This window comes from Procambarus clarkii, chromosome 20 (assembly GCF_040958095.1).
Source record: "Procambarus clarkii isolate CNS0578487 chromosome 20, FALCON_Pclarkii_2.0, whole genome shotgun sequence".
In the NCBI taxonomy this organism is placed as follows: Eukaryota; Metazoa; Arthropoda; class Malacostraca; order Decapoda; family Cambaridae; genus Procambarus; species Procambarus clarkii.
The window spans coordinates 48,773,684-48,784,968 of record NC_091169.1 but is presented as its reverse complement, the minus strand read 5'-3'; positions in this window follow the sequence as shown (position 1 = coordinate 48,784,968).

Below are 11,285 nucleotides of genomic sequence, written 5' to 3'. Positions count from 1 at the left end.
GTGTGTACAGCAGCTGTGTCACAGTGCTGGAGCAGGTGTGTGTGTACAGCAGCTGTGTCACAGTGCTGGAGCAGGTGTGTGTGTACAGCAGCTGTGTCACAGTCTGGAGCAGGTGTGTGTGTGTACAGCAGCTGTGTCACAGTGCTGGAGCAGGTGTGTGTGTGTACAGCAGCTGTGTCACAGTGCTGGAGCAGGTGTGTGTGTGACAGCAGCTGTGTCACAGTGCTGGAGCAGGTGTGTGTGTACAGCAGCTGTGTCACAGTGCTGGAGCAGGTGTGTGTGTGCAGCTGTGTCACAGTCTGGAGCAGGTGTGTGTGTCAGCAGCTGTGTCACAGTGCTGGAGCAGGTGTGTGTGTACAGCAGCTGTGTCACAGTGCTGGAGCAGGTGTGTGTGTGTACAGCAGCTGTGTCACAGTGCTGGAGCAGGTGTGTGTGTGTACAGCAGCTGTGTCACAGTGCTGGAGCAGGTGTGTGTGTACAGCAGCTGTGTCACAGTGCTGGAGCAGGTGTGTGTGTACAGCAGCTGTGTCACAGTGCTGGAGCAGGTGTGTGTGTGTACAGCAGCTGTGTCACAGTGCTGGAGCAGGTGTGTGTGTGTACAGCAGCTGTGTCACAGTGCTGGAGCAGGTGTGTGTGTGTACAGCAGCTGTGTCACAGTCTGGAGCAGGTGTGTGTGTGTACAGCAGCTGTGTCACAGTGCTGGAGCAGGTGTGTGTGTACAGCAGCTGTGTCACAGTGCTGGAGCAGGTGTGTGTGTGTACAGCAGCTGTGTCACAGTGCTGGAGCAGGTGTGTGTGTGTACAGCAGCTGTGTCACAGTGCTGGAGCAGGTGTGTGTGTGTACAGCAGCTGTGTCACAGTGCTGGAGCAGGTGTGTGTGTACAGCAGCTGTGTCACAGTCTGGAGCAGGTGTGTGTGTGTACAGCAGCTGTGTCACAGTGCTGGAGCAGTGTGTGTGTGTACAGCAGCTGTGTCACAGTGCTGGAGCAGGTGTGTGTGTGTACAGCAGCTGTGTCACAGTCTGGAGCAGGTGTGTGTGTGTACAGCAGCTGTGTCACAGTGCTGGAGCAGGTGTGTGTGTGTACAGCAGCTGTGTCACAGTGCTGGAGCAGGTGTGTGTGTACAGCAGCTGTGTCACAGTGCTGGAGCAGGTGTGTGTGTACAGCAGCTGTGTCACAGTGCTGGAGCAGGTGTGTGTGTGTACAGCAGCTGTGTCACAGTGCTGGAGCAGGTGTGTGTGTACAGCAGCTGTGTCACAGTGCTGGAGCAGGTGTGTGTGTGTACAGCAGCTGTGTCACAGTGCTGGAGCAGGTGTGTGTGTACAGCAGCTGTGTCACAGTGCTGGAGCAGGTGTGTGTGTACAGCAGCTGTGTCACAGTCTGGAGCAGGTGTGTGTGTGTACAGCAGCTGTGTCACAGTGCTGGAGCAGGTGTGTGTGTGTACAGCAGCTGTGTCACAGTGCTGGAGCAGGTGTGTGTGTACAGCAGCTGTGTCACAGTGCTGGAGCAGGTGTGTGTGTGTACAGCAGCTGTGTCACAGTGCTGGAGCAGGTGTGTGTTGTACAGCAGCTGTGTCACAGTGCTGGAGCAGGTGTGTGTGTGTACAGCTGCTGTGTCACAGTGCTGGAGCAGGTGTGTGTGTGTGTACAGCAGCTGTGTCACAGTGCTGGAGCAGGTGTGTGTGTGTACAGCAGCTGTGTCACAGTGCTGGAGCAGGTGTGTGTGTACAGCAGCTGTGTCACAGTGCTGGAGCAGGTGTGTGTGTGTACAGCAGCTGTGTCACAGTGCTGGAGCAGGTGTGTGTGTGTACAGCAGCTGTGTCACAGTGCTGGAGCAGGTGGTGTGTGTACAGCAGCTGTGTCACAGTGCTGGAGCAGGTGTGTGTGTGTACAGCAGCTGTGTCACAGTGCTGGAGCAGGTGTGTGTGTACAGCAGCTGTGTCACAGTGCTGGAGCAGGTGTGTGTGTGTACAGCAGCTGTGTCACAGTGCTGGAGCAGGTGTGTGTGTGTACAGCAGCTGTGTCACAGTGCTGGAGCAGGTGTGTGTGTGTACAGCAGCTGTGTCACAGTGCTGGAGCAGGTGTGTGTGTACAGCAGCTGTGTCACAGTGCTGGAGCAGGTGTGTGTGTACAGCAGCTGTGTCACAGTGCTGGAGCAGGTGTGTGTGTGTACAGCAGCTGTGTCACAGTGCTGGAGCAGGTGTGTGTGTGTACAGCAGCTGTGTCACAGTGCTGGAGCAGGTGTGTGTGTACAGCAGCTGTGTCACAGTGCTGGAGCAGGTGTGTGTGTACAGCAGCTGTGTCACAGTGCTGGAGCAGGTGTGTGTGTGTACAGCAGCTGTGTCACAGCTGGAGCAGGTGTGTGTGTACAGCAGCTGTGTCACAGTGCTGGAGCAGGTGTGTGTGTGTACAGCAGCTGTGTCACAGTGCTGGAGCAGGTGTGTGTGTGTACAGCAGCTGTGTCACAGTGCTGGAGCAGGTGTGTGTGTACAGCAGCTGTGTCACAGTGCTGGAGCAGGTGTGTGTGTGTACAGCAGCTGTGTCACAGTGCTGGAGCAGGTGTGTGTGTACAGCAGCTGTGTCACAGTGCTGGAGCAGGTGTGTGTGTACAGCAGCTGTGTCACAGTGCTGGAGCAGGTGTGTGTGTGTACAGCAGCTGTGTCACAGTGCTGGAGCAGGTGTGTGTGTGTACAGCAGCTGTGTCACAGTGCTGGAGCAGGTGTGTGTGTACAGCAGCTGTGTCACAGTGCTGGAGCAGGTGTGTGTGTGTACAGCAGCTGTGTCACAGTGCTGGAGCAGGTGTGTGTGTGTACAGCAGCTGTGTCACAGTGCTGGAGCAGGTGTGTGTGTGTACAGCAGCTGTGTCACAGTGCTGGAGCAGGTGTGTGTGTGTACAGCAGCTGTGTCACAGTGCTGGAGCAGGTGTGTGTGTGTACAGCAGCTGTGTCACAGTGCTGGAGCAGGGTGTGTGTGTGTACAGCAGCTGTGTCACAGTGCTGGAGCAGGTGTGTGTGTGTACAGCAGCTGTGTCACAGTGCTGGAGCATGTGTGTGTGTACAGCAGCTGTGTCACAGTGCTGGAGCAGGTGTGTGTGTGTACAGCAGCTGTGTCACAGTGTGGAGCAGGTGTGTGTGTGTACAGCAGCTGTGTCACAGTGCTGGAGCAGGTGTGTGTGTGTACAGCAGCTGTGTCACAGTGCTGGAGCAGGTGTGTGTGTGTACAGCAGCTGTGTCACAGTGCTGGAGCAGGTGTGTGTGTGTACAGCAGCTGTGTCACAGTGTGGAGCAGGTGTGTGTGTGCAGCAGCTGTGTCACAGTGCTGGAGCAGGTGTGTGTGTACAGCAGCTGTGTCACAGTGCTGGAGCAGGTGTGTGTGTGTACAGCAGCTGTGTCACAGTGCTGGAGCAGTGTGTGTGTGTACAGCAGCTGTGTCACAGTGCTGGAGCAGGTGTGTGTGTACAGCAGCTGTGTCACAGTGCTGGAGCAGGTGTGTGTGTACAGCAGCTGTGTCACAGTGCTGGAGCAGGTGTGTGTGTACAGCAGCTGTGTCACAGTGCTGGAGCAGGTGTGTGTGTGTACAGCAGCTGTGTCACAGTGCTGGAGCAGGTGTGTGTGTGTACAGCAGCTGTGTCACAGTGCTGGAGCAGGTGTGTGTGTACAGCAGCTGTGTCACAGTGCTGGAGCAGGTGTGTGTGTACAGCAGCTGTGTCACAGTGCTGGAGCAGGTGTGTGTACAGCAGCTGTGTCACAGTGCTGGAGCAGGTGTGTGTGTACAGCAGCTGTGTCACAGTGCTGGAGCAGGTGTGTGTGTGTACAGCACCTGTGTCACACTGCTGGAGCAGAGGTGTGTGTGTGTACAGCAGCTGTGTCACAGTCCTGGAGCAGGTGTGTGTGTGTACAGCAGCTGTGTCACAGTGCTGGAGCAGTAGTGTGTGTGTGTACAGCAGCTGTGTCACAGTGCTGGAGCAGGTGTGTGTGTGTACAGCAGCTGTGTCACAGTGCTGGAGCAGGTGTGTGTGAACAGCAGCTGTGTCACAGTGCTGGAGCAGGTGTGTGTGTGTACAGCAGCTGTGTCACAGTGCTGGAGCACAGGTGTGTGTGTACAGCAGCTGTGTCACAGTCCTGGAGCAGGTGTGTGTGTGTACAGCAGCTGTGTCACAGTGCTGGAGCAGGTGTGTGTGTACAGCAGCTGTGTGTGTGTACAGCAGCTGTGTCACAGTGCTGGAGCAGGGATGTGTATGTGTACAGCAGCTGTGTCACAGTGCTGGAGCAGGTGTGTGTGTGTACAGCAGCTGTGTCACAGTGCTGGAGCAGGTGTGTGTGTGTACAGCAGCTGTGTCACAGTGCTGGAGCAGGTGTGTGTGTGTACAGCAGCTGTGTCACAGTTCTGGAGCAGGTGTGTGTGTGTACAGCAGCTGTGTCACAGCCCTGGAGCAGGTGTGTGTGTACAGCAGCTGTGTCACAGTGCTGGAGCAGGTGTGTGTGTGTACAGCATCTGTGTCACAGTGCTGGAGTAGGTGTGTGTGTACAGCAGCTGTCACAGTGCTGGAGCAGGTGTGTGTGTGTTCAGCAGCTGTGTCACAGTGCTGGAGCAGGTGTGTGTGTGCAGCAGCTGTGTCACTGTGCTGGAGCAGGTGTGTGTGTACAGCAGCTGTGTCACAGTGCTGGAGCAGGTGTGTGTGTACAGCAGCTGTGTCACAGTGCTGGAGCAGGTGTGTGTGTGTACAGCAGCTGTGTCACAGTGCTGGAGCAGGTGTGTGTGTGTATAGCAGCTGTGTCACAGTGCTGGAGCAGTGGTGTGTGTGTGTACAGCAGCTGTGTCACAGTGCTGGAGCAGGTGTGTGTGTGTACAGCAGCTGTGTCACAGTGCTGGAGCAGGTGTGTGTGTACAGCAGCTGTGTCACAGTGCTGGAGCAGGTGTGTGTGTACAGCATCTGTGTCACAGTGCTGGAGCAGGTGTGTGTGTGTACAGCAGCTGTGTCACAGTCCTGGAGCAGGTGTGTGTGTGTACAGCAGCTGTGTCACAGTGCTGGAGCAGGTGTGTGTGTACAGCAGTGTGTGTGTACAGCAGCTGTGTCACAGTGCTGGAGCAGGGATGTGTGTGTACAGCAGCTGTGTCAGTGCTGGAGCAGGTTGTGTGTGTACAGCAGCTGTGTCACTGTGCTGGAGCAGATGTGTGTGTGTACAGCAGCTGTGTCACAGTGCTTGGAGCAGGTGTGTGTTGTGTCAGCAGCTGTGTCACAGTGCTGGAGCAGGTGTGGTGTGTACAGCAGCTGTGTCACAGTGCTGGAGCAGGTGTGTGTGTGTACAGCAGCTGTGTCACAGTGCTGGAGCAGGGTGGTGTGTGTACAGCAGCTGTGTCACAGTGCTGGAGCAGGTGTGTGTTTGTACAGCAGCTGTCACAGTGCTGGAGCAGGTGTGTGTGTGTACAGCAGCTGTGTCAACAGTTGCTGGAGCAGGGTGTGTGTTGTACAGCAAGCTGTGTCAGCAGTGCTGGAAGCAGGTTTGTGTGTGTACAGGCCAGTTGTGTTCACAGGCCCTGGAGCAGGTAGTGGTGTGTACAGCAGTTGTGTCACAGTGCTGGAGCAGGTGTGGTGTGTGTACAGCAGCTGTGTCACAGTCCTGGAGCAGGTGTTTGTGTAACAGCAGCTGTGTCACAGTGCTGGAGCAGGTGTGTGTGTAACAGCAGCTGTGTCACAGTGCTGGAGCAGGTGTGTGTTGTGTACAGCATCTGTGTCACAGTGCTGGAGCAGGGTGTGTGTGTGTACAGCATCTGTGTCACAGTGCTGGAGCAGGTGTGTGTGTACAGCAAGCTGATCACAGTGCTGGAGCGGTGTGTGTGTTGTTCAGCAGCTGTGTCACAGTGCTGGAGGCAGGTGTGTGGTGTACAGCCGCTGTGTCACAGTGCCTGGAGCAGGTGTGTGTGCACAGCAGCTGTGTCACAGTGCTGGAGCAGGTGTGTGTGTACAGCAAGCTGTCACAGTGCTGGAGCAGGTGTGTGTGTGTTCAGCAGCTCTGTCACAAGCTGGAGCAGGTGTGTGTGTACAGCAGCTGTGTCACAGTGCTGAGCAGGTGTGTGTGTGTGTACAGCAGCTGTGTCACAGTCCTGGAGCAGGTTTGTGTGTGTACAGCAGCTGTGTCACAGTGCGAGCAGGTGTGTGTGTGTACTAGCAGCTGTGTCACAGTGATGGAGCAGGTGTGTGTGTGTACAGCAGCTGTGTCATCAGTGCTGGAGCAGGTGTGTGCGTACAGCAGCTGTGTCACAGTGCTGGAGCAGGTGTGTGTGTGTACAGCAGCTGTGGTCACAGGCCTGGAGCAGGTGTGTGTGTACAGCAGCTGTGTCACAGTGCTGGAGCAGGTGTGGTGTGTACAGCAGCTGTAGCACAGTGCTGGAGCAGGTGTGTGTGTGTACAGCAGCTGTGTCACAGTGCTGGAGCAGGTGTGTGTGTACAGCAGTTGTGTCACAGTGCTGGAGCAGGTGTGTGTGTGAACAGCAGTTGTGTCACAGTCCTGGAGCAGGTTGTGTGTGTGTACAGCAGCTGTGTCACAGTCCTGGAGCAGGTGTGTGGGTGTACAGCAGCTGTGTCACAGTGCTGGAGCAGGTGTGTGTGTGTACAGCAGCTGTGTCACAGTGCTGGAGCAGGTGTGTGTGTGTATAGCAGCTGTGTCACAGTCCTGGAGCAGGTGTGTGTGTACAGCAGCTGTGTCACAGTGCTGGAGCAGGTGTGTGTGTGTACAGCAGCTGTGTCACAGTGCTGGAGCAGGTGTGTGTGCTGTACAGCAGCTGCGTCACAGTGCTGGAAGCAGGTGTGTTTGTGTACTAAGCTGCTGTGTCACAGTGCCTGGATCAGGTGTGTGTGTGTGTACAGCAGCTGTGTCACAGCTCTGGAGCAGGTGTGTGTGTACAGCAGCTGTGTCACAGTGCTGGAGCAGGTGTGTGTGTGTACAGCAGCTGTGTCACAGTGCTGGTTGCAGGTGTGTGTGTGTCACAGCAGCTGTGTCACAGTGCTGGAGCAGGTGTGTGTGTGTACAGCAGCTGTGTAACAGTGCTGGAGCAGAGGTGTGTGTGTGTACAGCTGCTGTGTCACAGTGCTGGAGCAGGTGTGTGTGTGTACAGCAGCTGTGTCACAGTGCTGGAGCAGGTGTGTGTGCGTACAGCAGCTGTGTCACAGTGCTGAAGCAGGTGTGTGTGTACAGCAGCTGTGTCACAGTGCTCGAGCAGGTGTGTGTGTGTACAGCAGCTGTGTCACACTGCTGGAGCAGAGGTGTGTGTGTGTACAGCAGCTGTGTCACAGTGCTGGAGCAGGTGTGTGTGTGTACAGCAGCTGTGTCACAGTGCTGGAGCAGGTGTGTGTGTACAGCAGCAGTGTCACAGTGCTGGAGCAGGTGTGTGTGTGTACAGCAGCTGTGTCACAGTGCTGGAGCAGGGTGTGTGTGTGTACAGCAGCTGTGTCACAGTGCTGGAGCAGGTGTGTGTGTGTACAGCAGCTGTGTCACAGTGCTGGAGCAGAGGTGTGTGTGTGTACAGCAGCTGTGTCACAGTGCTGGAGCAGTTGTGTGTGTGTACAGCAGCTGTGTCACAGTGATGGAGCAGGTGTGTGTGTGTACAGCAGCTGTGTCACAGTGCTGGAGCAGGTGTGTGTGTGTACAGCAGCTGTGTCACAGTGCTGGAGCAGGTGTGTGTGTGTACAGCAGCTGTGTCACAGTGCTGGAGCAGGTGTGTGTGTGTACAGCAGCTGTGTCACAGTGTTGGAGCAGATGTGTGTGTGTGCAGCAGCTGTGTCACAGTGCTGGAGCAGGTGTGTGTGTGTACAGCAGCTGTGTCACAGTGCTGGAGCAGGTGTGTGTGTGTACAGCAGCTGTGTCACAGTGCTGGAGCAGGTGTGTGTGTGTACAGCAGCTGTGTCACAGTGCTGGAGCAGGTGTGTGTGTGTACAGCATCTGTGTCACAGTGCTGGAGCAGGTGTGTGTGTGTACAGCAGCTGTCACAGTGCTGGAGCAGGTGTGTGTGTGTACAGCAGCTGTGTCACAGTGCTGGAGCAGGTGTGTGTGTACAGCAGCTGTGTCACAGTGCTCGAGCAGGTGTGTGTGTACAGCAGCTGTGTCACTGTGCTGGAGCAGGTGTGTGTGTACAGCAGCTGTGTCACAGTGCTGGAGCAGGTGTGTGTGTGTACAGCACCTGTGTCACAGTGCTGGAGCACAGGTGTGTGTGTGTACAGCAGCTGTGTCACAGTCCTGGAGCAGGTGTGTGTGTGTACAGCAGCTGTGTCACAGTGCTGGAGCAGGTGTGTGTGTACAGCAGCTGTGTGTGTGTACAGCAGCTGCGTCACAGTGCTGGAGCAGGGATATGTGTGTGTACAGCAGCTGTGTCACAGTGCTGGAGCAGGTGTGTGTGTGTACAGCAGCTGTGTCACAGTGCTGGAGCAGGTGTGTGTGTGTACAGCAGCTGTGTCACAGTGCTGGAGCAGGTGTGTGTGTGTACAGCAGCTGTGTCACAGTGCTGGAGCAGGTGTGTGTGTGTACAGCAGCTGTGTCACAGCCCTGGAGCAGGTGTGTGTACAGCAGCTGTGTCACAGTGCTGGAGCAGGTGTGTGTGTGTACAGCATCTGTGTCACAGTGCTGGAGCATTTGTGTGTGTACAGCAGCTGTCACAGTGCTGGAGCAGGTGTGTGTGTGTTCAGCAGCTGTGTCACAGTGCTGGAGCAGGTGTGTGTGTACAGCAGCTGTGTCACTGTGCTGGAGCAGGTGTGTGTGTACAGCAGCTGTGTCACAGTGCTGGAGCAGGTGTGTGTGTACAGCAGCTGTGTCGCAGTGCTGGAGCAGGTGTGTGTTTGTACAGCAGCTGTGTCACAGTCCTGGAGCAGGTGTGTGTGTGTACAGCAGCTGTGTCACAGTGCTGGAGCAGGTGTGTGTGTGTACAGCAGCTGTGTCACAGTGCTGGAGCAGGTGTGTGTGTGTACAGCAGCTGTGTCACAGTGCTGGAGCAGGTGTGTGTGTACAGCAGCTGTGTCACATTGCTGGAGCAGGTGTGTGTGTGTGTACAGCAGCTGTGTCACAGTCCTGGAGCAGGTGTGTGTGTGTACAGCAGCTGTGTCACAGTGCTTGAGCAGGTGTGTGTGTACAGCAGCTGTGTCACAGTGCTTTAGCAGGTGTGTGTGTGTACAGCAGCTGTGTCACAGTGCTGGAGCAGGTGTGTGTGTGTACAGCAGCTGTGTCACAGTGCAGGAGCAGGGGGTGTGTGTATACAGCAGCTGTGTCACAGTGCTGGAGCAGGTGTGTGTGTGTACAGCAGCTGTGTCACAGTGCTGGAGCAGGTGTGTGTGTGTACAGCAGCTGTGTCACAGTGCTGGAGCAGGTGTGTGTGTGTACAGCAGCTGTGTCACAGTGCTGGAGCAGGTGTGTGTGTGTACAGCAGCTGTGTCACAGTCCTGGAGCAGGTGTGTGTGTTCAGCAGCTGTGTCACAGTGCTGGAGCAGGTGTGTGTGTGTACAGCAGCTGTGTCACAGTGCTGGAGCAGGTGTGTGTGTACAGCAGCTGTGTCACAGTGCTGGAGCAGGTGTGTGTGTGTACAGCATCTGTGTCACAGTGCTGGAGCAGGTGTGTGTGTACAGCAGCTGTCACAGTGCTGGAGGAGGTGTGTGTGTGTTCAGCAGCTGTGTCGCAGTGCTGGAGCAGGTGTGTGTGTACAACAGCTGTGTCACAGTGCTGGAGCAGGTGTGTGTTTACAGCAGCGGTGTCACAGTGCTGGAGCAGGTGTGTGTGTACAGCAGCTGTCACAGTGCTGGAGCAGGTGTGTGTGTGTACAGCAGCTGTGTCACAATCCTGGAGCAGGTGTGTGTGTGTACAGCAGCTGTGTCACAGTGCAGGAGCAGGTGTGTGTGTGTACAGCAGCTGTGTCACAGTGATGGAGCAGGTGTGTGTTTGTACAGCAGCTGTGTCACAGTGCTGGAGCTGGTGTGTGTGTACAGCAGCTGTGTCACAGTGCTGGAGCAGGTGTGTGTGTGTACAGCAGCTGTGTCACAGCCCTGGAGCAGGTGTGTGTGTACAGCAGCTGTGTCACAGTGCTGGAGCAGGTGTGTGTGTGTACAGCAGCTGTATCACAGTGCTGGAGCAGGAGTGTGTGTGTACAGCAGCTGTGTCACAGTGCTGGAACAGGTGTGTGTGTACAGCAGTTGTGTCACAGTGCTGGAGCAGGTGTGTGTGTGAACAGCAGTTGTGTCACAGTGCTGGAGCAGGTGTGTGTGTGTGTACAGCAGCTGTGTCACAGTCCTGGAGCAGGTGTGTGTGTGTACAGCAGCTGTGTCACAGTCCTGGAGCAGGTGTGTGTGTGTGTACAGCAGCTGTGTCACAGTGCTGGAGCAGGTGTGTGTGTGTACAGCAGCTGTGTCACAGTCCTGGAGCAGGTGTGTGTGTACAGCAGCTGTGTCACAGTGCTGGAGCAGGTGTGTGTGTGTACAGCATCTGTGTCACAGTGCTGAAGCAGGTGTGTGTCTGTACAGCAGCTGTACTCACCTAGTTGTACTCACCTAGTTGTGTTTGCGGGGGTTGAGCTCTGGCTCTTTGGTCCCGCCTCTCAACCGTCAATCAACAGGTGTACAGATTCCTGAGCCTATCGGGCTCTGTCATATCTACATTTGAAACTGTGTATGGAGTCAGCCTCCACCACATCACTTCCTAATGCATTCCATTTGTCAACCACTCTGACACTAAAAAAGTTCTTTCTAATATCTCTGTGGCTCATTTGGGCACTCAGTTTCCACCTGTGTCCCCTTGTGCGTGTTCCCCTTGTGTTAAATAGACTGTCTTTATCTACCCTATCAATCCCCTTCAGAATCTTGAATGTGGTGATCATGTCCCCCCTAACTCTTCTGTCTTCCAGCGAAGTGAGGTTTAATTCCCGTAGTCTCTCCTCGTAGCTCATACCTCTCAGCTCGGGTACTAGTCTGGTGGCAAACCTTTGAACCTTTTCCAGTTTAGTCTTATCCTTGACTAGATATGGACTCCATGCTGGGGCTGCATACTCCAGGATTGGCCTGACATATGTGGTATACAAAGTTCTGAATGATTCTTTACACAATTTTCTGAATGCCGTTCGTATGTTGGCCAGCCTGGCATATGCCGCTGATGTTATCCGCTTGATATGTGCTGCAGGAGACAGGTCTGGCGTGATATCAACCCCCAAGTCTTTTTCCTTCTCTGACTCCTGAAGAATTTCCTCTCCCAGATGATACCTTGTATCTGGCCTCCTGCTCCCTACACCTATCTTCATTACATTACATTTGGTTGGGT